The 27,500-nt window shown below is 42.5% G+C and overlaps 1 protein-coding gene across 3 annotated transcripts in view; it reads right to left on the reverse strand.

Moving 5' to 3' along the window:
• The window catches only part of ZNF536 (zinc finger protein 536), a 273,010-nt gene that overhangs the window by 221,033 nt on the left and 24,477 nt on the right, over positions 1-27,500 (reverse strand). For 2 of the 3 annotated variants that reach the window (XM_069868170.1, XM_069868169.1), the window contains one exon: positions 6,292-6,413. The gene's annotated coding sequence lies outside the window, so the exon portion shown is untranslated. Of the gene's footprint in view, positions 1-763; positions 877-6,291; positions 6,414-27,500 lie in introns of all 3 variants that reach the window. The other variant, XM_069868172.1, reaches the window with a different exon arrangement.

The following is a 27,500-nucleotide window of genomic DNA, read 5'->3' on the forward strand; positions in this document are numbered from 1 at the left end:
TGCCCTTCCCTCAGGAGCTCAGCGATGGTGCACGAGGGGTCCTGCCTGCTTAGCTCAGCCATGGGTGTAGGTCCTGCCCTGCTGCTTCCATGCTAATCCACGCACCACAAGATTCACACAAAGCACCTGGCCTGTTTTAACAGATTTCAAACCCGCTCAACGTCCGTCTTCGAGGTACTGGTGGGAGGAAGCCCATCACGCCGCGCACACGGCGGACGAGGAGGAGGATGCTGTGCGCCTGGCAGCCCCTGGCACCTGCCCTGGCACAGCCCGGCAGAGCATCCCAGGACTGTCCCACCCAGAGATCCCCGTCACCAGCCTCTCAGCCCAAACGTGAAGGCCGGCAGCTCTGGCACATGTTTGCAATAACTCTTTTCAGAACACTAGGCAAGGCAGAGCTACCTCATTTCTTCTGAGAATCTCACCTCTTCTGCTCCACCACAGGACTGGGAGAACGCCCTCCAATGGTCACTGTGCTTTTTACAACTAGCAAATCTTAGGAAAAACAAGATTTTAGATGTTATTCTTTAGTGTGTTGGACTGTCAGAATCCAGTTCAAAAGCTACATCAATTACACAGGAGCAGCAGGAACGAGCGCTGCTCTCCAGGAACCTAAGTGTTCCTTTCGGCCTAGAAACTCCTTGGTTGTGCGGTTACTGCTAATAACCTCATTCTCTAGGGCTGAAAAACTTTGTACTCTTAGTTTATAATAGCAATGCTAGTAGCTCGAATGAAGATTCTTCTTTGTAAATAAAACACTTACCATTCATTTCAATCAATAGAAATCAAGCTACGCAAACCACCTCCTTGTGTATCATCTTCATTAGCTGGAAATCTCTAAGTTTGGTCCTGTAATCAGCTAAGCCTGGAACAAGGCTAGAGGGGAAAGGCAGGGATTTAGTGCTTAAGTCACTTTGCTAGTCCTAAATCCTGGGGCTAATCTGTACCAACTGAGACTTCACGATCGCTTCTAACTCTAGACTCACCACCAAGAGCACCCCATCACTTTGAATTGAGTAGCTAGCTCAGGCACTCGCAGCAACGCTACAGAGCGCTGGGGATCTCAGCAGGATAAGCATCACGCACTGACTGCCAGGGTATCCCATTGGTCAGGAGTACCCAAGTTAATGTATTTGAATTCTGTCCCAGGTAGCCAGGTCAACTGCAGCAGGAGCGATGGCTCCAGCACAGGCATCTCTACACTAAAAAAATGTATAAAACCAAGGAGCCCAAAGAACAATCTGTGCAATGGGTCTTCAGCTTCTGTCATCTGACTGGAAGATGTCTTATTCCTCTATACCCTATTAATTAAACATGAATTAGAAGCACATAGTCTACCTAGATGTTATCTTGCAAGGTATTTATAGTACAAGCAGCAGCCTCCTGCCAGCTATCTGCCTCCACTACCAGCGGCTCCCTGCCTAGAACGGAATTTCAAGGCGTGAGAAGTCACTGACTCCTAAGTCATTGGCTTCAAAATTGTTTTCTAATAGCTTATTAAAACAGCTCAAATCCTTTCTTTTTTTTTCTCCATTTTGGTAAATTATTTATTCTTTCTTTAAAGATGAGTTTGACAGATGTAATCATCTAAAGAATGTCCTCCCAGTTTTAAGTTAGTCACGGATACAGCTGTGCAGACAGCGTTTCCCATCAATACCAGAACCTCGTCGATCACCAATTTCTGACCGGTTTTTCCCTCTTCAGCAGTTCACGTTCAAGATCTCCTGTCTTTGTCTGCTAGCTCATTCCCAGATGCCTTCCTTCTCTGCTCCCCAGCCAGCCATTTTCACTCTTTCCATTAGCTTCACAAGTCTTGACTTTGACTTCTGCCGATACCTTCAGTGCAACCTCCTCTTCGCAGAAACCTACCCAGCCTGAACACAGGATTGTCACCCTCACCTCCAAACCCTCTGGAATGCTCACAAGAAACTAGGTAACTGGTGGATGAGTTGAAATGCAGGACACCTAAACCTTTGTACAGTGCAGGATTGGGATAGTACTCTCTGAAGGCTTTTGAGAAAAAAGACAATTCTTCTCATGTGCAAGAGTAGTGACTCTGTGAATGCTACAGAAAAGATACAATAAAGTTACACTATCAGGTCTCTGATCTTTAATGGAGTCAATATGACTGCAGAGATATGAAGATTCTTCTGCACAGATGCTTTTACGTCTACTGCTGTGGGTAATGCTAATAAAAAATTTTTGTCGATCACCATAGGGGAAGGGTTTCGCTTCTGTTTCAACTGAGAATTAAATTTTGTCCTGTTTATATTATGCTTGGGTTTGAGGCTTGACCTATTAAACATCTTACTTGGATATATTTCAGATACGGGGCTGAGAAGTGGAGTATGTTCATGTTGCTTTTAGAAAACAGTCTCTAGGTCAATTCTGCTCATACAAATACAGACTCGTACATGAAGGGTGCCGAGTGGGGCTTTCCTACAAAGCAACCGCAAATTTAGTGAATTAGCCAGGTTGGATACTGACATCCGTGAAAGCCTGACCACCACCTCGTCATTAAAGAGGCTCTGGCTGGAGAAAGGCACTATTCGACACGAAAGACAATCACAGTTTGCTTCACTACTTCTAACTGGCTCAACAGCACAATACAATGCAAAGCCAGTTCAGGTATTTGTTTTAACGTATGATTTCCCTAAGACTAGGATATGATTTTTAATGTAAAATATTATTTTTATGAATGTACTAAAATGATTCAATTTAAGATCTGGCTTTTTTTTGAAGAAAAATAATGTGGTACAGTAATTTGATTGCACCTGGAATCTGATACTGAATTCTACTGGAAAACAATTTCTCTGAAAGCCAACAGTTTCTAGCTGTGTAGCTGTGAGTCGCACACTTAAAATGATAAATTCAAACCCATCAATAGTAAATCAATTGCAGGTATAGAAGATAAAACTGAAATAATTCATCATATCGCTATAGGAAAACACAAAGACTAGATGTAATGGGTCATTCTGACTTTAAACTGAAATCTGTTTCAAGGACAATCCACTTTGCAAAACTTTAACATATACATAAAAATCATCCATCAGCACATCTGATCCAAATATACTAATGATTTTTATTGGTCAGATCTTGAAAGTGAGGTTTATTTTTATGGAGTATGCATTAATTAACCCAACATGTACTATCTTCCAGAGTATCTAGCCAAGTACTTTCATTTAAACATGTTTATTGTGAAATGTTTGCATTCCCAACATTTGTGGCCCACACACAGACTATTTCATACTTCACTTCTGAGCAGTTACAAAAGTTAAAAGGAGTTATTGTTTTTGATTAATGCATTTTTGGAGACTTTTTTTTTTAAATGTTCCAAAACTATGCTCTAAGACATTCTTCTACATGAAAACGTCAAAATGTTGTCTTATCTTGAAAATGGAGTATCGAGAGAGAACGAGTGGGACTCACATTAGACTATTTAAATTTTTTCAAGGAAAGTGACCATTATTAACTTTTGTACACAATTTGCGTGAACTGCAGAATATTAATTGATGATTTGATATAACCGTATCAATCATAAAAAGCAAAGGCATGTATGCGGCTACGTGGAGTGGTGCATTACAGATGGGAGTTCTAAGGCTGTGGCTGTCATCTTTTGATTAAGAAAAGGAAATGATTTCACTAAAAAGATATTCCCTCTTGTGTTGTTTTGTTTTAACTGAGTTTGTACTTTCCACCGAACTGGACATATTTATTGAGACTCATAAGTTACTCCACGGTTACCAACATCACTGTAATCTCAACAAACTATCTTTTTTCTTGCCAATTATCTAAATATCATAACTATAAAATATCTTAAAACATTCTCTATAGTGTAAACATCTTAGCTACAAAGCTTTAAGTGTAAACAGTATGATGCATCAGAATGATTTTAAGCGATGTTATAAAAACTGCTCTTAAAAACTAAACAAAAATGTAAAGCTTCCATCTGGTTTATGATTTTTCCACTGTAGAACTACTGCTGTGTGCCAGTTTACTGAACCATGGCTCGCTAAAGAGATTGCTGGGGTCACAGATTGAAAAAACAAAGAGCAAGTCTTTAATGGTTGATTTTTTTTTCCTCAAGTCTCCTTGATACGGTTCAAACAGAATTAAGTGCATGCAGCAGGAGAAACAGCGCACACAAACGCGCATGTCGCCTGTTGCAGGGGGGACCCTTTGCAGGGAGATTAGCATTTTGCAGATGTCATTTATGCAATTATCTTAAGTTCTTTTGTCCCTGTATACCTACGTGGTCACCCCCAACAGCTGCTATCTGTGATTCTTCGCACTCTGCATGTACAGAGTTAAATATAGACTCTGGATTGCATGCCAGAGGAGGGAGAGCACACGCACACAGACCCAAATCGCATGAATCCTTCCTGCAATACAAGAGAATAATAATTCTGAAATTCCGGACGTTCGTTCCACAGAGCACTGGGAGAAGAGAAAGCCACAAAAGGGCAAAACAAATTTCTTATATGCAGAATTGCACTGTTAAGAACTGAAGCAAAGTAAATTAAGAACCTACTGAACTACTTAAGTGTATAGCTAGACTCTGTCCTCCTAAAGGTGACGATACAGTTATGAGTCTATGAAATCAGTTTACATCATGCAGGAAAAGCTGAAGAACCTTCCATACAGTGAAGTACTTCAGCACACACTTCACTACAAGCATTTGAATAACCCCACTGCTGCCTCAAGACCATTCTTCTAAGCGGTTATGCACTATGCTGAAAGATGCTTCCAAAGAAACCTCATTCATTTCAGTCAGTCTTTTCACGTGAATGTGGCTGAACTGTGTGACTACAAAGCGGCAGCAGTGTCTGGGCTATATTTTCCTGAACACATAGGAAGAAAGATAACACTTGAGAAATACAGTGCAACCAGGCTGCAACTTTATTAACTCATCTGGGAACTATCCAGAAATAACAGGAATATCAGAGGTCATTATTCTTTCCCTCATCTACACACTTATTGGGCAGCTACCACCAGACCTGATTGAGTCCAACCTTGTTTCTGGGGCCTTGTCAGCCGCTGCTCAAGGGCTACAGTCCTGGAAAACAAATCTGCCTCCTCACCAGAGTAGATGTTAGGACCCTGGTTGCCATTCACGAGTTTCTTCCAAGAGAGGCTCTGGTGAGAACGCATTTCCAACCAAGGCACAGACGGCCAGACCATGTTTGAGCTAATATCTCCTACTACCCACCTACCTACCACCTCGTGCAGAAGTTTATGCCTGACAAGAAAAAGTGGCAGAAAAGAAGCTCTTCAAAGGCAACAATCTTATTAGTCTCTATTGGTCTACAAATTCTCCATCTTCAATATGTGGGGAAAGGAAAGGAAGCAGTCTGTCAGCACACGGAGGGATTTGGACTCTACCCCCTGGCGTGACTCCTGCACCACAGAGATACAGCACACAGCTTTGATGACACTTCCTAAATGAATCCAGACAGATTCATGGGTAAATCCTGTTACCCTTACAAAAAAAGGCAGCTCACGTCATGAGAATGGGGACAGGATCTAAGCCTCACTAAGTGATGCAGTATCCTTGCCACAGAATCAGACCAGTGCCCCATCCACTTGAGCCTAGGACCTCCTTTCTAGAGTTCTCCACTTACAAAATCTGACAATCATTACCCATGCAAATCTTCACCACCATCAGAAAGTTTTTATTTTTAATATTATGGAGCAAAACTTCTGTGTATGTCTACACTGTACTCCCTGGAGCAGCCACAACTCCCAAATGCTTTGAACTGGCTAGTGCCAGTGCCAAAAAGCTTTCTAAGAAACTGGGGACTGTGCTACAGTGGTACCACACGGGGAAGCTTTCTAAGTGACTGTGCAAGAGTTGCAGCAACTGCAGTATAAACACAGCCTGCACAACTCTGAACAACATCTAAGCAAGCTTTGCCACATCTATAGTCTCCTCTATTACCGTAGCCCTTCCGACAAAAACAAAGCACCTTAAGTCACAGGTATTTGGTGTCCGTTTCTCAAACGATGTTATTTGACAGTGAAAATAAAAGGCCTTCAGCCCACCAGAGTAGCTGTTTAAGGACTGTCAGGAAAAAAGGTGTTTGTTTAATGCACAAATATGTTTTAGCTATTAGTTGACACACCACTGACCCATGATTTTTCTTCCACTGCAACAGGGAACAGTCTGCTTTGCATGATTTTCAGGGATTTGTCCGCAGCAGAGATCTTGTATTCAGATATTTGGGAGTCCCCTTTCTGAGAAATATTTAAGTCAATTCAAGAATTGCTCACACTACGTGACATCTGCCTTACCTGCTGCAGCCAGAGCAGTGAAGTCTAGTAGTCTGTGCACATGTCCAGGGAGGGGGAACAGACACCAACACACTCTGTGGCCCAGGAGGGATTCTTTAACTTCTTCGCTTCAGTTTCTCCATCTGCAACAGAGGGTAAAAACGAGAGCTGAGCGAGTGGTATAAAACATTGTAACTCAAAGTAAAATTCAGAGTTAACTGAATTAGGAACACGTAACAACTGGTTTTGTCTGTCTGCAAAATGTGGAGCATATGTGCTGTACCAATATTAGCACGTCTTCACAGTCAACATCTAGAATGAATGCTTAAATATTCATTGACTTCAAATTTCAAGTTGAAGTTTGAATGTGGCATTCATTCTGTAGATGTAACTGCTTCAACCATTAATCACGGAATAGCAATGAGACCACTCATTTTATATAATCTACACGCCGTGGTCAAAATGTATACTTCTGGATATATAATCTCAAAATTTTAAAGTATTAGCTGCGTAAGTAGATCATGTGGCATGTCCCCTCCCTCCTCTAACTGGCAGATTTATGTAACTGAGCAACAAAACAAAAATTCTGAAACGTATGTTCAGCCACAACGCTCACAATTTACATTGTGTATTGGATCAAGTAAATATGTAACTCATGCAATCAGGGAACAGAAGAAATGACATGATTTAGGTAACCAGCTATGACTATAAATTTATAAATAATCTAAGCAAAAAACTCTGCAAATAATCATTTTTTAAACATGTTATTCACTGAAGAATCCTGGAAATAACCACTGAATAAATACTTTGCACATTCACAAGGAAAGAACAACTCCAAAACACACCCGAGGAGTCACACTATGAATTGTTTGTTCAGATCTACTTATCCAGTGATTCTTCCCCCCACCTTAAATTCCACCTACATAAACGGAAAATTGAATTCTTTAGTTTCTAATACATTGTCTTTGTGGAGTAGTTTGGGTTCAGGCAAGTTACAGGAGTACTTAATGCAGGCATTTACATTCACCGTAAGAAACAGAAGCATAAAGTTCCCATAACCATTACAGACATGACTTTAACAGAACATTTTGCCCCTACTGAACGCTTGCATGCTCTTAGCTATGTCCTTCTGGTCACTTTTCCAGCCCTGTTTTTCAAGGGTGTACACGACACCGTCCCCCGGGGGGGCAGACACCACTGACCAGCACAGCTGCTGTCACCAAGCGCGCTTCCTTCCTGGCATTGCTTGAGTTGCACAAAAATGTTGTGCTTGCCATATCGCAGCCTGCTTTTCTCAGCTTGGTGGGGGTTTTTTGTGGTTGCTGCTCAGTGTTTAGAAATCTTAATCTTTAGAGAAATTAGTTATGGTAAAGAATAAGAAAAGAAAGGGAGGAATACCATTTAAATGAGCTCATGCCTTCTAATTAAGAGCAAAGAAACTCAAACTTTGGCACTGCAGTTCCCAGGTGAAGAGGAAAAGATCCCACGTTACTTCTGTGGAAATAGAAAACAAAGGACACTTTGCAAGCTGCCCCATCTCAGAGCGTGGATGAATCTGGCTAAGCCACTTGCACTTTTCTGTCTGAAATTTCTGTCTGAAATCACTAATAAAGTTTGAGAGGGGTTATTTTTAAAGCAGCTCTTAGAGTGTTCCAGCTCACTACTGTCAGCTTCAGATCTCAAATGTAATTTGATTTATAATTACGTTTTTAAAAACAAGCATTAAAATAACATTAGAGAGGTCATAATTTGAACTTTTTAATAGTTAGGCACGTAGTATAAATTTAGAAATGGATCTCCAACAGGATTCATCTGGAACATATTCAGTTGGAATGCCTTCCTTCGGCCGTGTCAGTGCTCAGCTGAAGCTGGTGTGCCAAGAAGCCATTGTGGAGCCCCGTACTTCAGCCTTGTTTTGGGTGTAAATGACTGGAATACACTGCTGGACTTTTGTGAGTCGAAGCCTTTTCTTGCATTATAGCCAGGGCCATGTTTGTAAACACCAACGGGTGAGGAATGGCCAGAGAACCTGGCGTAAAGCCTCTGCGCTGAAAGGACATACACTGCACCCCTTGTGAAACCCAGTTGCGTCCATCGCTCCTGAACTTTGGAATGGCTTTGATTTCCTTAGTCCCTGCAGCACAGATAGATTTAGGGGTGCTGACTTCTAGAAACTACTGACATTGGTCATGTTATACCTACGTCAGCCAGAACGCACGCAGGGTGAACAAGCAGCAGCCCCAGCCCGGTAGCGCGGGTGCCAGCTGGGAGCTACCCGTCCCCCAGCAGGACTCGATGAATCCCACGTTACGGTGTCCACTAACGAGCCTGGCACCTCCTAAATGCACGATGGGATTCAGGTGGGACACAGACTCATTGCAAGTTTTGCCTTCTTCTCAAAGCCCCGCTTTCTGATAAGAAAATTTCCCGATGAATTGGTTCCACACTGGTGCCCAGCTGCAGCATCAGAGGCAAACAACGGAGCAGGAATTCAGTTTGAGCGCTAGTGCTAAAGTAAATGATCCAGTTAAAAAAAAAAAAAAAAAGAAAAAAAAAAAGGCTGTGCCTTAAAACCAAGTTTGAAATTTTATAGGCTTTTACGCCATAATTTGTACTTGAGCCTTCTGTTATTTTTAAACAAATCTAATTTCTTACAGCTGTGAAATTTACATTTTAAGAGTGTCTAGTGGCCATGTGCATTAATTACTTTATTGTAATATTTTAATGAGTTTGGGGTTCAACTCTGAAAGGATCCTGCTGAATCTTTCCTTCCCCACAGAATTAAACCGGAACCTGATTCAATCACAGCTTTCCACACCCCGATCCAAAACCTGATGGACCCGCACAGTATTTTCAATTGGCTTTGAAAGTCTCTGAACTTTAAAACCAGCTCCAGAATTTTTGACTTCTCACCAAAGAGGCGCTGCCCTTAGACAAGAGCAGAGCTAGGCTTTAAAAAAGTTTGTATTTAGAGCTGAACTTGCTGAGCCTGATCTCAATGGAAACAGGTAGCAAAATGCAAAATTCAGCCGTGACAGCTAACATTAGGGCCAACCATTGTTCTTAATGACAGTTAGACAATGATGGAAATGTTTCCAACTTAGTATATATGACATAAAACTATTTAGGGCTAAAAGATTAAACCCCCAAAGAGTACCTAAGTTCACCAGAGAAGACTGGAAATGTGTGACTGGAAGATTTCCACATTGTGCAAACTAGGTGAAGAGCATTACAATATCCACACTTCTCCCCCTGTATTCCCTTTATGGATTTTGGTGGTTTGTGTCATATTAAGTTATTTCTTTTTTATCTATGAGCGTGCATAAGTAGTGGTGGAAGAGAAGTGTTCAGTTTCCAGCCAGGACTTTATGTGCAAAGGCAACTGCTCATCCTGGGGACTGAGGCAGGAACCTCCAGACCACTGGGGATCTCTGCATTTAAACTGCATAGAGAAACCTTCTTACAGCATCAGAAGGCACTTTAACTCTCTTTGAATAACCAAAAGATACAGATACATAACACACTGAACAAGCGGTTCAAGCACAAACAGATGAATGCAGGAGAAGCGAGCCTGACTGGTTGAGTTGACCAGGGCAATGGTAAGAGGTTCACCCATTGTCAAGTGCAGCTGCACGTGCTGCCCCCAGAGTCACATTTGGAAATCTGACCATTTATGCTGACGGCTCTCACCTCTCTTTGCTAGGGCAAATGCAGAATTGTACCTTCAATGAACTACCCAGCTTTCTAAAAAGCATGTTTTCAAACCACTCCAATAAGAGCAACAGTTATTATTCAGTACATGCGTTTTATCAGATTGAAGATAAACTTTATTGTAACTGGTGGAGATGGTATCAATGATTTGTGGCCTATGAGCATTCTGTAATGAGAAATGGGAATCTGTCTTGGGGCAAACAATATTGTTCTGTTTACTATGCAATTAACAATATTAAGTCGAGATTCTATAACCGATAGCTGAAAATAGGGGCGGGTAGGAAGAAACTGGAAGCACTGGAAACTTTCACAGGACAATTATCTGAGGACTATAAATAATTTTTGGAGATTTAGCCTGACATTCTCTCTGATCCTCATGACAATGTTCCTCACTGCTCCAGAGATGGTCACTGGAAAAATATCCAGGCTATAAGCAGTTTGGGGCAAAGCCAGAATCTCTCCCTGCTGCAAGCACTGAAGCGCAGGACAGGGCAGTAATTCCATTTGCAGAAAAGCAGCAATAAAACCTTAAAATAAATAAATAAAGGACCTCCAAAACCCATTTGATTTTGGAAAAGGTATGATAACGAACCAACAAGGGTGGCAAAAAGAAGCAAGACCTAATCTCTGATTCCTGGCATATCTGGTGTAAAATAAATACAGAGAACCATAGAACCATGGAATGATTTGGGTTGGAAGGGACTTTAAAAGTCCGTCTGGCTCCACCCCCTGCCACAGGCAGAGACACCTCCCACTGGATCAGGTTGCTCTCAGCCCCATCCAAGCTGGTCTTGAACCCCTCCAGGGACGGGGCAGCCACCACTGCTCTGGGCAACCTTCCATGCACTTAGTTTCTTCTTTAAATTTAGAGACTGTGTCCCACACCTTTGTGTGACTGAAAACCTGTACTTCTTGCTCACTCTTCGAGCAGCCTTAAGCAACCGCCACATGGAGCCACGAACCCCACAGACACAGCAGAAACAGCCCTTAACTAACGGTCAGAGCAAATTGTTCTGGGAGTCAAGTGGGGCACTTCCAAGTGGTGGTTAAGACAAGGGCTGACCGACCCTAACCCTAAACCAGGATGTGTTTTAACTCAACATTATGAAGCACAGAACCCTAAGTATGACTGATCCCCGAAGCGTCACTGCTCTTGTCCCACCTGCTCCTCGGCCGTGCAGATGTAGTCCAGCCCTGCGGCCGCTGACCCTGCAGCCGAACGAATTTGAGGTTATCGCAATAAAGACTCGGGCAGAGACACAGCACACTGCAAGGCCCAAAACGTGCCAGGGTCTTCCTTGCTAAGTCGATCTTAAAAACTAATAAATCAAACAATTGTATCCCTGAACTACCCCGTCCCATTTGTAGCTCTGGAAATGCGACGCTCCATGGAGAGCTCCACCGCAGCCGGCAGGCAAAAGCCACATTGCAAACAGCACGGCGCACCAGCGCTCCGGCAACCGGCACGCAGCAAGGGAGACAGTGCTTCTGGCAGCCCCTCTCCTGCACCTCTTGCCTGGAAGGATCGGAGCCCTGAATTCCCATGTACCCCTGAATAACACTGGCTGGCTGATCCAGAAGATTAGCAGCTTATTCGACCTTTGTTCTCTGGTCTTTTAAGATGAGCAATGAATGACATCGCAGCAGGCATAACCCTTGGGCACAAAGGCTAACAAAACCGTAAGATGTTTTAAGGAACCATGTAAAACTTAACAGGAGTTTTAGAAGGGTATTCCTACAGAGAACCTCTTTATAAAAGCCAGTGCTACATGGAAGGGCTCTCAAATTCTCCTTCCTTTCCACAACACAAAATCAGCATCAAACATCTGCAGGAGCGACCTCTTTAAAACCAACAAAACCACAAACAATTTTAATAAAATGTGCAGTAAAGTCAGGAGTTTCCTTTGCGTAAGATAACGCAGAAACAAAAGTTTCACAGCAATAAAACTGACTCCATAAAATTAAATGGGAGGGGAAAAAAAATGGGAGTATAAAACTCCATGTTCCTGTACACAATATGGCAGTGACTACTGAAAGTTAGGCACAGACTTCTAATTTATAAAAAAACTACATTTTGAGTAAAACCACTCAATAATTGGTAATTATAGGGCTTAATTCCTCTTTCTGAGGAGATCCTGGGTCTGGTCATTATTCATTGGTGGTGTTCAGAATTTACTCCAGGTTAAGAACTTCTCCCACCCTAGCAAACAGGTACAAGAATTTTCTCCAGACAGCAATTTTCTTTCAGTAATTAGCCTACTTCAATATTTTAACGGAGCAACTGACGTACAGAGCACAGAACACCCTTTGACCATAATATCAAGTGAGAGATGAGATTCCTAAAAACTTTGCGTGACGGAGGTCTAGAATTTACCAAACCTATCAAGCAGACATCTCTCAAACTATTTTTAAAGGTCATAAATTAGGTACTCTCTTAAATGTAATTCAATCACCCGCTGTTACAGGAGCTTGATTCTATTAGTTGTCCTATGCGTTTTACCAAACAGAACTCCATTAACATTATTCACTTATAGTTCCCTCCATAAGTGGATATTCTGCTCAACAGGCTTTAAATAGATTTTTTTTGCCTCTGAAATTGCTATTAAGCATACTTTTACTCAAAGGGCAAAGTAGGCATAGGATTATGCTTGTACTTCATGCAAAGGATACATTTTCAGCAATCAGAACCACATTCCTATGAAGTAAAAATACTCAATATAAGCCGATTGTTTCTATCCCTCCTAACCTTGCTCAGTAAGGACTCTATTCTGATCTTTTGAGTTGCACACAAGTTTTCCAATTTGGCAGAATAAAGGTATCTTGTTGGGCAGCTTGATGAGCATATTCTGTGCCTCGAATGCTGACCTTGGCACATTCAAGGTGGAGCTCAATTACCAGACGCTGCTCAGAGGGGAAAATACTTAAATTTCTTTTAAGAAAATCGGGATGTATTTTACTTTCTTCAGCTAAAGAACACAGCACAGAACTCCTGCTCTTCTACACCTGCCTTTAGCGAACCAGGGAAAATATAAACCTTGATAAAGAGACCACAATACGTTTACAGACATAAGTTCTTGGAGCGATCTACCTAGCCTGTAGTTATATTTCAGCTTCAGAAACGTCTACTATAGATCATTCATCTCTGATTTCAAGTTGATTTTGCTGTGAACAAATGCCTGCCCTCACCTCTCACAATTCAGATGACTATTCTGAACACACAAGTACATGCAGAGCAGCATCGTGCAGAGCAAACCACACATCCCACAGCCAGTCCCAAAGACTCTTTGCCACCTTGTGACATTGAGACTCATGCCACAGTAATCTGACACCCAAACACACCCTGACCCATTCCGATGCTGCAGCAGCAACAACACAATCTGTACATAAAAATGTGTGCATCTAGAGAGCCAAACCTTCCCTCAGCTGGTGACCATATTCTACGTGCATCTCCTGCTTCTTAAAACAAGACAGATGGCAGAAACCATACACTGTTGTTCTCTTCAACGGCCATGCCAATCCCAGATAATCAAGTCAGCCACCAGCAGATACTCTTTTCTCAGAGGAAAGAGTGGAATTTCATCTCACCACTGAGCTTCAGCTTGCACTTGAGGTTCCAATTTTCTTCTGGTCTTAGCCCATTTCTGTCTCACTCTGGCACACTCTGCCTTAGTAAGTGCATTTATTACCTCAGTAATTCCTCTGGGGGCTGTCTTACTTTCACTTCATATCTGAACTCACATAAGCATCTCCCCATTTTACAAGGGAACATTTATTAGCCTCCGATAGGAGTTTCCTGTTCCATCACACTGAATCCCATCGTCTATTACTCTTCCAAAGCAAGCTAACAAGTTGCATGCCCGTGGTTGGTTCTTGTTTGTGGCTTACAAGTGCGGGCGGTGCAGCACAGGCATGCAGAATGCACATAGGGGACAACCTGTGCTCTGGGTTTTCCTCCAGTCCCATGTGCAAACGCTCATCCAGCTGGCCACACACGCAGTCACGTGGGACCCTGACACGTTCACCAGATACCAGCGGCACTGGGTGGCCTGCAAATTTCTAGGGTGCCCCATTCATGCTCCTTGTTCATGCCCTTGGGACCAGGGCAGGAAAGGACTGTGAAAGTCTCCTTCACCCAAGGATTCCTCGACTATGAGGTTGATCTAATTACTTTGGGACATTTGAACAGTAGAGGGTAAGCCTATTGTATCACAAAAACAGGGATTTCTGCCGTAATTCCTCCAGTTCCCAGCTAATTATCTTACTTGAGAACAGCTCACAGCTTTTTTCCTGGTAGTTGTGGGTCACTACTGCATATTCTTGTTTCTCCAGGTCTACCATGCAAAACTTCTCAGTGTAACAATTGTTTGGTAGAGCTGGTACTGAACAAAAGCTGTTTGGCCTTCCACAGCATCGCACAGGAAACCATGTTCATGATCCCCCCAGCCACAGCATGGCCAGATCTTCAAAGGAGGGAATAAAAATGCATGGATTTACCCCAGCTGAAGATCTGGACCCACCCAAGGGACAAGAAAATTATTCCAATGCACAGTCTATTTTACTAGAAACCAGGCAACATCTCTCATCCACATCAGCCTGCTAATTCCTACTTCTATGCAAGCAGAGAACATTTGTATTCAGCTGCTCACTTGTAAATAAAAAACATTTTTACATGGGTGGATTGGAGTGGCCTTTCCCCCCCTCCTCTTTCGGCTCCCATTATTTTATATATTACACACATGTCCTGTCAGCAAAGCTCACTTTGTTATCTGAAACATCTGTGGTACCCTGCTGTGTGGAAGGCCAGCACGGCGGCTGCTCTTGCTGCCGGTCTTTATTAGCCACTGATTTGCCGATGGAGTCCTCCGACCGTGAGCCGTGCTCCGGGTCGCCTCCAGAACGGCATGGCAGCACGGCAGAAACAACGGGACTCTGAACCGGAGGAGAGGTCCCATTGGTTCACAACATGGCAGCTACCACCTGTGTGAAGATGGGACCCAAGGGACTGGCAGGAGGATGCCAGGGGAGGGTTTGGCTGGACATGAGGAAAAGGTTCTTCCCCCAGAGGGTGGCGGAGCCCTGAACAGCTCCCAGGGAAGCAGTCACGGCGCAGAGCTGGACAATATTCCAGAAGTGTTTGGCCAACACCCTCAGACACATAGAATCATAGAATAGAATCATAGAATAACCAGGTAGGAAGAGACCCACCGGATCATCAAGTCCAACCATTCCCCTTAGCACCTCATCCACCCGTGCCTTAAACCCCTCCAGGGAAGGTGAATTAACCCCCTCCCTGGGCAGCCTGTTCCAGTGCCCAATGACCATTTTGGTGAAAAATTTTTTCCTAATGTCCAGCCTAAATCTCCCCTGGTGGAGCTTGAGGCCATTCCCTCTTGTCCTGTCCCCTGTCACTTGGCAGAAGAGCCCAGCTCCCTTCTCTCCACAACCTCCTCTCAGGGAGTTGTAGAGAGCAATGAGGTCTCCCCTCAGCCTCCTCTTCTCCAGGCTAAACACCCCCAGCTCTCTCAGCCGCTCCTCATCAGGCCTGTTCTCCAGCCCCTTCACCAGCTTTGTTGCTCTTCTCTGGACTCTCTCCAGAGCCTCAACATCCTTCTTGTGGGGAGGGGCCCAGAACTGAACACAGGATTTGAGGAGCGAACACATGCGGTGTGTTGGGGTGTCCTGTGCAGGGGACAGGAGTTGGACTCAATGATCCTTGTGGGTCCTTTCCAACTCAGGGCATTCTATGATGAAACCTCAGTTTCATAACTGCATTCACGCAAGCACCCGTTTTTCTTATATGAACTTACATGCAAGCTGAAAGTACAACACCCTCAGAACTCACTGCCTGCCTACCTGAGCTCCCTCAAGGTCTGGCCGTTCAGCAGCCCTAATATCACTTATTTTGGCCACGTGAAAGGTCACCTGGATCAAGCCCTCTCCAGTCACAGTCCTGAGGTGCTGCACAGTCCCAGGAACCATCCTGGGATCTACCATTACGGGCGACATTATTACCTTGGGGCTTTAAGATGCGTAGATTTCTTACAGAGACATGACAACATTTTAAAAGATCAACTTAAAGATGAAAAAATCTGCCTGTGTTTCTTAAATAACACTTTCAGAGATAACATTCTGGACACAAGATAAGAAGTGCAGCTATTTCTGTATTTTATACATTTACTTATTGCAGACAACAGCACCTTGGTAAAATAAGTTTAACCATTTCCTCTCTGAAAAATCAAACTCATCTTATCCCTATACGGATTTGTTACACAACAGAGAGTGAAACTCATACTCCACTTAAGAATCCGAGAAATACAATGGTTAAACCATGAAACCTAATGAGAACATTCAGGGGAAGATTCAAGAACTCACAAAAACGCTCCCATGGACCAGACTTCCTGCTGATGGCATTGCTTTTACAGGTCTACCATTTCAAGAAACTGCTCTCTAACACAAAGATAAGATAATAACAAGTTAAAGCCACTTTCGTCCCTTTAAAAAAAAGATTTATCGATGACATAAAACCCTGAGCTGCGTTCTGAGTCCCATAGGTAAACTCAAACCAGCTTTCTGGAGGATCTCTGATCTCCTAAGGACTCGGGGCCTGATCCAGATAACGATTACGGCATGGAAACACCAGGAGATGGCTGTCACAGGTCTTTTACATTCAAGTCAGTGTGCATGTGCATCCAATTGAAGACTCAAACTGAAGACTTATATGGAGATAATTACAAATGAAAATAAAACATAGCTTTGGAAAAAAACCACCCCAGTTTCTTTACAAAATAATTGATTACCTAGACCCAGTAGGAAGGTTCAAAAGTCACTGTATAATGAAGTTCTAGTAGAAAGCAGCTTGCTAGATCTTTCAGGAGCAAGACTGTGATGACAAGAAAGAAAGAATCAAGAAAATAAATGCCACAAAGGCACCTCTTGCCCCTGCACCCCACCCCCTACCTCCCCTCCCTTTTCCTTGATGCATTGCTTTCAAATTTCCTTTATTTCTACCACACAACATTAGTTCCCCCACACTAAATTCTGTGCAAACACAGGAAGGATCTTTCATTATTTAAAACCTGAACGTGAAAATAACCAAGACGTGAGGGCAGAATACACCAGTCTCCAAAATAATCTTCAGATTACCCAGCTAACAGCTGCAGCAGAACAAGCTCCAGGAACCATTTCCAGCCAAACCCTCCTTTTTACCCGCATTCGACAGAACTAATCTGACGGTCACAGGTTGTCCCCCCTGCTCCAAGTGTATCTCAGCAAGAGGGAGGAGACATCGTACAGATACTACTGCCATCACTTACCTAGGACAGCCTTAGAGATGGCATTTCAAACCCTCTGGAGGCCAGTGCAGTCACAGATGCTTTCCACTAGCAAAGGAGTACAAAGCACCTGAGCAACAGCAAGGATCTGATCTTAACCTAACAAGATTGTTCTTATTTGGGAGGGAAGTGAAAGGAAGGAATAAAATTAATGTATAGGCATAAACAAGCCCCAAACTTGGAAGACGAACAGAAAAGACAATTATCTTTATAAATTTTAAAACTGCAAACAGATTCACGCAGGACAATTTTCCATCTGTCCCAATCCTTCTGCAGGACACATGCAGCAGATAGCTTCAAGTTAGCATATTTCTTTATATGCAGATTTTTCCTAAGAAATTAGGGGAGAGGGAATGCAAAGCTGCAATGGAACGGTAGTAATTTCTCTTTTACCCTCAGCAACTACAACACTATGTCACCGTCTATTGTTACTCAATTTTTAATATTCATCTGAATATTTCATCCACGCAAAATTAGTACCAGCATCTTTTTTCTGAATAGTGTTAGGCGGTCACTGTTTCACAACTGCAAACAATCCTCTGCTGCTATTGAGTGCTGCAGTCAGGCTCACTTCACACTGGAGGTTAGAATCTGATCCTAAGTCCACTAAATCACAGAGTCTTTTTAAAGTTTAATCTTGAGAGGATTTGGGTTGTAAACAAAGGACCCTATACATGGGGAAAGAAACAACAGAAAAATATGAACTTATGACTCTAACCCAACCCCAAGTTCAAATTTGATGTGTGATTTAGCAAGGAAATTCTGAGCTTTCGGCAGCGGCGCACACACATTGGCATGTGGGCAAAGCTAAAGTGAACATCGATGCTCACATCCAAAACACACATATGGATCCCATTTTACTATAGACGTGATTCTTCATGTGCAAAACATGTGTCTGCCTAGTTTTCTTTGGCTTTTTAAGATGTGCTGTTTTCTTTCATGGGGGCAGGGAGCAGAGAAGTAAATAAATAATTTGTGCGGTACTTGAAAACACATTATTCTCTGAAGAGAACAGCCTGGGATTCAGCACCAGGTAACAAGCCGAAAGTACGGATTTCAGCAAAGAAACAAATGCCAACGGTGAGAAACTTGGTCCACTGTACAGCTTCTGCAACACGTTAATCTATCCCACTCTGTAATTGCTAGATAGAAAAGGGAAAAAGGGCTCCAGATGCTAATAACTTGGAAGTGGTAATTAGAGGAGTCCACATTACTGCTGTGAGACTCCCATCCTCCCTTGATTGCTGGAAAGAAAATCTTGTCCAGCGGGTCTCCTTCTCGCTTCCAAAAGAGGCAGCAGTTCCTCCACCTCCTCTCTGAACACATCAACAGGAGCTCCGCTAGGCCTGAAAATCTTGTTTTAACTTCTCCAACATTAGCCAATGCCGTATTTCCAATAGAAAATGTAGGAGAACACTCATGAGGTTATAAGGTGACCTAACAGGGAAATACAACAAGTCCCAGCTTTCAGCTACATGAGATCAAAATTGCCTCCCGCAGTCCCAGCCTGACTGTGACAGAGAACAAGAGAGTCTCTGCCCATTGCTTTAACGGGTAAAAAGTACCTTTAAAGGCTCACTGAGCATTTATAATCTCTGGGACCACAGAGACAAAGTCAGTCTGGAAAGGGTCTGAACGTCGCATGAGAAAGTAAAAGGAAAAATACACTTATCACGAAGAGGGAATGCATTTGTATTATTGTATTGAAACAGCACGAAGCTACAGTGACAGGCTATAAATTTTTCTCTTGGACTGTAACCAATATTTTCCATTTCAAGTTATAACAATGTATGAAAGAGACTCAGAATTAATAGAAATTAGGGACATAAATCGGTAGCTACTTAGGTGAAAGAGAGCCTTAAATTTGAGCATGGTTAAAGCAGAAAAGCTTAGCAAGCCCTTGGAGCAACCCTGGGATCCATTTACACTGCTGACGAACTGACCAAAAAAGGATGCCGAGATTTCACCAATGATGTCCATCTTTATAGTTCTCAGATTCAATAGCTCAGAATGTTACAGTAAATTCTTGGCAGTGAAAAGCATCTTTTTTTTTAATCCCTGAAATTTAACATCACACATAACACTAAGCTTAATCTATGACTCCCAATAACAACAGCAGCAATAGCAACTACATTCTGCAGTGAGGAGAATTAAGCTACAGAAATTTCTCAGTTGTTCTTCTTCTGATTTGATATGTCATTTCATTAAACATCCATGAATTATTGAATATTAATAATTTGAAATCAGTGATGCGCCTTAAGATATACATTCACAGACTATTCGTGTTTTTCTGTTGCTGTAACTGGCTAGTGAAACATTGGCTGCACATCTAAAAACAAAAACAAAACCCAAACAAGCAAACAAACCAGGACTGAACAGCAAGAGCCAAAAGCCTTAGCCAAAGCTGGGTCCAGAACAGGAACTCTCTCTCCTCCGTTTTAAGATTCAATCCTACAAGTGTTAAGTGCACCTAAATCCCCATGGTGTTCTAACAGCTCCATCCAACCTTGGGAGATAAAGTCTTATAGCTGAAACTCCAGTTGACAGTCCTTTTTATCCCCCTATGCAGACTTCTCAAAAGGAGGACTGTGAATACCATGAAAAAATTAAATCAATGCAAAGTTGCTCAGCACAGGTGTCCCTGTCCCAGTGCCACACTCTGAAAGCCCACACACTTGGGGAACCTTCAATCTGCACACCCAGCTGGGTGAGGTGGTGGGTTCTTGCTAGCTTAGAGGTGCGCAAGAACAGGCACGAAGCAATACTGGCAAGTTCAGGAGCTGTTTTGTTTTCCTTACGATGTCTCCCTGCATCTATTTACCTAGTTCTTTCTCCTTTGATATTCATTGTACTCAAAATCAGGTCAGAATAGGTTTTAAAGATGTAACGCCACGCTCGCACCTTTTGAACACTAAGAGAAAACCTCAAAAGGTTCGTGCATAAGAGAACTAAGATGCGAGGATAGCTTTGAACCTGGGGGCTCTCTCGCTGAAGTGAGGACACCGCCAGCATATCCCAGGTGTGCGGCACGTGAGGAAGGCAAAAACCCAATGTGAGCGCAGAGGGGTGCGACGCTGACGGGGCCGAGTCCAGAACGCATTAATCCCAGGGTGACTGCGCGCATCTGGTAGGTATTTACGTAGTTCCTACTAGTAGTTTGTACAGATAGCTAAGCAGGTAAGCATCAACAGCTTTGAAACCATATGTTAAAGGGAGCCTGTGCGATGGTACAAGAAGCTGTCGGGCATTGTGGGTCAGACAAGGGCAGGCAGACGCCTACCAACTACAAGACTGGCTGGCTGGTCAGCCCCCTGCGCCCCAGCACCGATGTGGCTGTGCCACACTGCGGCAAACAACTGAATCCTCCTCTCAATTCCCCATCCTAGAACAAGAGATACCAAATACAACCACAGAATGACAATTTTCTTCCTATCCTCTTTAATTTCTAGTTTGTTTTTTTTTTGGGGGGGGGGGGGAAGCAGATTATCATCATCATTGTTGGTATTATTATTCCAAAGGTTTGTATAAAACACAGCTGTGTTAAAACAACACTTTTAGGATGCTGACTTTAGTTTGCTGGAAGAAGATAGAGCCAAGATCTCTGACTCCTGGTAGTTACAGGAACACCCTACAATAGAGGAGAACCAAGCCCTGTTCCTTTGTCTAATTCGGAGATTATTTTATTCTCACTTTTATATTTTAACTGAGTTGCTCAGACTCAGGATGGTGTGCACCCAGACTTGGGTCATCCCACTTCCCGCAGCCCCCTGACCACCAGAGTGCAGCCCCGCTGGGACACGTCAGCACTGTTAAATCCAACATATTTTCAGGAGGAAAAAGAAAAATTTGCTTCAGGAAAAACAATGTCCTTCCCAAACAGGACATTTTGCCTATCACATGTACTTTATCTATTAAATATACTCAGCAAAGAACTGTGAGAATTCATTCATTCATCTCTGAATGAACTTTAAGAACATGCTGAGAGATCTCCAGTCAAAATATGTGATTTTTTTTCCTTTTACAACTAGCTGAGAGTACTAGAATCCAAAACCTGTCGGAGTTTACACACTGCTTTAACCTGGGCCACTCAGTTTCTGCTGCCACACAACTTTTAGGAAAGGAAAGGAAAGCTGTTCTCACATTAAAGGCTGAGTTTCTAAAGGAGGTCTGTTAGGAAAATTGTCCTTCAAATTAAAATTTCCTGCAAAATGGAGAAAACAAATCTCTCCAATCCCCTCCACTTCAAATAGCCTAGCAACTACCTTGAACCCTCAACGGTTCAAGTTACTCTCAAAGGCAAGGGAATCTAGGAAAAACTAGCTTTGAGTCCTGTTGGTAGAGGAGTAATTCCACCTTTGAAAAATCTTGCTGTGACTAAAGTGACTTCATCAAGCGCTGCAATTTCATTCTGTCCTCAACGGTTCATATACGTACACTGTGCTGGAGAAAGCCGCCCTCCTCCCCCTTCTGAAGTACGATGGCCTCGCTGAAAAGCCTTCAGGGAGAATCCACCCCTAGGAGAGAGGTCTCATAGTTTAGCATCACCCAAACTCTGCTCTCAAACACTACCAGTCCATAGTAAATCCCTGAATTTCAACAGACTGCGACTAAGTGCTTCTGAAAAAAAATCTAATCACACCTTCCCAGCCTCTTCTATGTCTACCTTCCACAACATCAGAACACACACTCTATAGTAGCCCTTTTCAATTTATTTCCCCCATACTTCCCTTCCCAAGAGGATATTATTCATACCCCACTCTTCCACAATGTAATTAGCTTGTTCCAATCCTTGGAAACAAAGCATTCACCCCTCCTTTTGCCCCTGTCCTCAAGAACCTCCTGCAAGGGTCCTCTTGCAGCTCACCACCTCACAGGATGGAGAAAGGCACCATAATTGCTCTGCACGTGGTACCCAAGAGAAAACCATCAACGCTTGTCTTTCATTACTTTGCCGTACTTTAACGAAGCACAGTTAATAAAGAAGCCCTGCACGTACAGGTGGTGGTTTCCCAGAGCCCCACAAACTCCGCTGCTTGGCCCCTTCCATTGACTGCAGGACTCCCCTGGTCCAGGCATGGGCAGAGCTGGTGGCACCGCTCCACGCAGGGAACCACAAATTACACCTCCATGTGTATTAGAAAATACTAATTGAGATTTTTATTTCTGGGAGGTGTGCATTGCACAGCGTCTATAAAACATGCCCCAAATGGAATACAGCTCAAAGAGTTTCATTAGGATTGAGCAAAACCACTTTCTCATCCTTCTGTTTAAAAAAATGAGAATTCATTTGTTTAGCTTAATTCAAAGATTAAATATGATTAAAATTTCTATAAGATGCCTGGCTTTTCTGAAATAAACTGCAGTGGCCATCAAAATATTGATAGTCATTGGTAAATTACTTCTGGTGTTTAATCAATGTTATTTTTTTATCATCCAATTTTTTCTTCACGTCAGCTTCTAACACTAAACTACATTTCATCAAGGTTGGTAAAATGTTTAGAAAGGAACAGATGTCAGAATATGGGGATTGCCAATAACACTGATGGAAGCCAGTAATTTCTTTCCTGTCCAAAGGCAAAAGAATGAAGAATAATCTAGACTGTATACAATAATACAAGATTTACTACAACATTAATGGCTATAAAAAGTAAAAATATACAAAAGCTAGCTCCATTTTTTTTGAGCCATCACTAAGGGCAGTGTTTTTCAATTTGAGACAATTTTTACTGGGAAATGAAAGGTCTATGTATTTTTAAGCCTTTAAATATCCATAAAGCGCAGATGAAGACACAGGCTAGCATTAGTTGCTTCCAAATATATTTGTATATTAGTCTATTGTGTAAGTTAATAATTTTGCCAAATCTCAAAAAAAGTGGATGCAATCCTTCCTTTAAGAAAGCTGCTCAGCTTGTTATTTACAGATTGTAACATTTACATAAGAGTTTGGTTTAACAAGAGATATAAATATAGATAAAACCCTTAGGACTTCATTCTTTAAACTGCCCTCTAAAAATCTGCCCTACAATTTGCACACTGAATTTTGTGCAGACTATTCTTGGAAGCCTTTTGTGAATTAGGGAGAACTGACTCGAAACAGGGGCTGGTTAATCACAATTTTGCAAATTGTACGTAGCAATCATCCTCACATTGTGAAATTCAGATCTATAAAATGCTGATGTTTTAAAGCTGAAAAATAAATAAGCTAAGTAGGATTACTTTGCTAAGGAAGAAGAAAAAAAAAAAAAGGACTCCTTGCAAAGAAATCCTCAAAATAAAAACAATTAAAATAAGAGAAGTGGCACCATAAATGCAAGGCACCTCCACATTCCACAGTTCAACTGCAAGCCCACCTTGGAAAGAATTTCCCCCATCTGACCATTCCTGCCTCTCCCTAGGCTCAGATCAACACTCACCTGAATATAGCATGCAAATCCCTGAGCTTCCAAGAACAAACCTGTGGGAGGTTCTCTATTCTAGAAGGCTTCCATGTATTTGTCTACAGCCTGGGGAAGCCCTGCAGGTGAGGAACAACTGGTGAAACTTCCCTCTCCCACATGTCTGTTGCTGCCCGGCACCCATTGCCCAATCCCAGTCTGATTAAATATCAGGGCCATCACTTCAGCACCAACTGCAGCCACATGAATACACAGATCCAATACTTTATGATGTGTGTTGAATGCAAACACTTATTAGTTGGCAACTAAATACAGGGAAAAGGAGCAGAACTCAAGTGAAAAAGATAATGCGTCAAAGAAGACATGTATTGTTCTGATTTCAAGCTGTACTTAACATAACCTCATCAGCATTTAAGACAAAGCTGACTCAAGATTCTTCTTTTCCACACAGGTTTTGCAACTCCTAACACTCAGTATAAATGAAGGTCTCTTTCTATTTATTTTCCCTTATCTGTTGCAGAAAGACCTCGCCAAACTGTCCATTTTGAGTGTACAAGGATATGCTGAAATTCATGCATAATATTTTCTGTTATCCATGTAATTATGACAACAAGAACTTTCCATCGGGGTTCGGCTGTCATGCAGTGCGCGTTGGTCACCCTCCTGCCCTTCCAAGCCTCCTCGCTATGGACACAAGTCACAAACAGTGGAAACTCTGTTTTGCTGATGTTGATCCCCCCAAAGGTCAGGTTTCTTACCTCAAACATTCCAGCAGTTGCTTAGACTGCAGTTCAGGAATTCTGTGTAACATTGCTTCTAAAAAGCAAATATTTATGTTAGTAAATACCATTAAAGCACTGCTGTTCTACAGGTACGCTCGTTAGTAAACTGCTAAATATGAGACAGAGAACTTTAAACTAAAGGATGGGAACAGACTGTATTTGTGTATTAGACAAATTTTACCACGCTAAGTGTTTTATCAAATGCAAAGTCCAGCTGTTAACTCTTTTTATGGGAATCAATGGTTCTAAAATTAATATAAATTCAGAATTGGGTGGGAGATTCTACCCTTAGAACTGAGAACGCTAAGGCTACCCAGGAGGGATCTGGCCACATCAAGCCACGCTGGGAAGTATAATGGAAGTAAACATCAATTTAGAATGAGAGGAATAACAATTCCTCAGAAAAACAATGAATGATCATGGGTTTCAAACCTTAAACACCTTAAAAAGCTTTAATATTTTAAAATAACATGCAGACATGCGCAATGAGACCAACTAAATCTGTTTTTTTCTCCACTGTACTTCTCACAGCCCAGAATCTCCTGTGTGATTGCTTTTGGAAGCCATCTAGTGCCATGGAAGAGCACAGGGAGCTGCTCTCCGCCAGCCGCAGCTGTGCATGCTAACTCGGGTCATCTTAAACTTGTTCTGAATACCTTCTCCTGTTTATCAATATTTTTTTGGAAGTTTAAATCCATAATCTTAGTGGCTAGAAATACACACCACTAGATGTGAGCTGTATAAGGAAATCTGAGCAGACACAATTTCCCCAAGTCCCCTTTGAGGGGAAAGACGAAGAGGCGCAGTCCTTTCACTATCTCTCCCTAAGTGTTTTTTGTCAAACGTGGACTCTGACACCATCCTTCAGTGACAGACATGTAGGATGACATTTTCTGACACGATGTCAATAGTGACATCAGTAATATCTGACACAAGGCACATTGGGGTTATCCAACACAGACAACTGGATCGCTCAGGGCACTGGAGATCCAATGCACTAAGAGTTTTACCTCCAAGTCACCAGTGAATACCCAGCCCGATGTTTTCTCATTGCTACCCACTGATGGCTCCTCAGTCTTACACTGAAGGGGTTTGGGTGTATTGAATAGATGTCCAGAAAACAAAAATCAACACAACAAATTACATTAATCTGTGCCCTATGTTGAAACACCATGGAATGAATAGCCAGCAACAAAGCTATTCTTCTACTGCTATCTGTAATTCCTTTTAAAAATGGTTGAATCCCAAAGGAGACCCAGGAGGATCAAATGAGTCAGAGAGCACTACAGCTCCAGCCTCCTGAATAAGATTTCTGTCTCAACAGCTTTCAGTCCCATGGCTTTCATTAACAGTTAAATATACTTATGGGAAAATACAAATGTGAAATGTTACTTTCAGTGATGTGTTTTCCAAATATTTCACAATTGGCTAATATACAGGCCTCGCAAGTGCTGAACAGAAACAAAATGAATTACATATATGACCACTCCAGAATTTCCTAGAGTGCCGCGGTCCTGATTAAACAAAGCACTTCCACCTATATCCAATAAAGCACTCATGTTAGAGCCTTGCAATATCTATTAGGCACCTGGCTGAGCTCCCGAGTCCTGCGTTCAGCCCCAAGATCTGCTACACAAAACCTGGAACTTCTGGACGTGAGCAGGAAGAGGCACTAGTCCAGGGCACATGTGAACCTAGCCAGACCAGCAAGGACAGTCACCTGCACAAGGTACCCAGGTGCCTGAAGATTCTGTATTGGGAATCACTGCACACAAAGGTCCAGAAATCTAAATTCCCCTGTGTCTTTGCATTGGGTATGAATCCTCTTTTGGAGCCAACATTTTACATTTTTGTCTTATTTTAAAGTTATGCTTCGGTTCAGCCCCCACCAGCACATGCAGCTTCCCAGAAGCGCGACTGCTTTAACAAACAAGGCTTTTTGAAAAAAAGTTCAAAGCTAAAAGTGCCTTGCTCATAGACTTCTTTTTTAAATAAATGCAAATGCCAAATCAGAGTTAATCTGTGTGCAAAATGTGTTCTCTTTTCCTGTTTTATACTAATTTTGAAAAGATGATCCACATTAGCCTGCTTATCACAGGGAGCCATCAGTACGACCACGTGCCCAACTGGAGATCAGTTTTCAATCAATGGTTGGAATAAACAGCTCGGCTACCTTCAGATTCCCTGGTATACTTTTGTATTTATTTCAAATTAGACTAGTCTAACTCACAGATTCCTTCATTGTTCTGCACATAGTGGTTTCCATAAAAAAAAAAAAAAATGCCATCCTAGCTGGGAATCAAAATGCACAAAGCATATTTACTGCCCCTCAAAAATTATCCCACAGTTTTATGTGTCACACAAAAAGAGCATGTTTTGTTAACCATGTGTTTGGACACCCTGTCACAGGGCAACTTCTCAAACAAGTGAAAAAATGTAACAGAAATATCTAATTTATTGCAAACTGCTGGGCTGACCCACTAAGGAAGCGAGGAGTGCACCGTTTCCACAAAGCAAGGCTAGCGAACTTCCAAGAGACTTCACAGCAACCACGCCACAAGGCATTCCCACCTCTTCTGAAAGTCAGAAGGGAGATACTTTCAACATAAACATCTGGCATTTTCCCAATCCTTGTCCCACAAGGCCAGAGCAACCAGTCCACTGCTGATCCACAGCTCCCACCGGTCTTGGAATTCAAAACTCCCTCCCTACGCAGCACAAAGCCACTGAGCAGTAATACAGCCTCTTCCCATCACATAATTTACAACAGCAGGTATGCAATCGAGTCTCATTTTGCCTAAAGCTTCCCATCACAAGGTACAGTGAATGCTTCTTGGTCCAAGTTTTTGGGGAAGCATTGCTGTAGGCAAACAAACATTCCCAGAAGAGGGATGAGTTATGATCTGATCCCAGTACGAACAGCCACTACACTCCTGTTCACGTCTTTGTCCAAACCAGAACACCCTTTACTTGGTGGCTGGACAAGCCACTTCTGTGAGTGGACACCTGCG

This window comes from Phaenicophaeus curvirostris, chromosome 14, assembly GCF_032191515.1.
Source record: "Phaenicophaeus curvirostris isolate KB17595 chromosome 14, BPBGC_Pcur_1.0, whole genome shotgun sequence".
Taxonomy (NCBI): domain Eukaryota; kingdom Metazoa; phylum Chordata; class Aves; order Cuculiformes; family Cuculidae; genus Phaenicophaeus; species Phaenicophaeus curvirostris.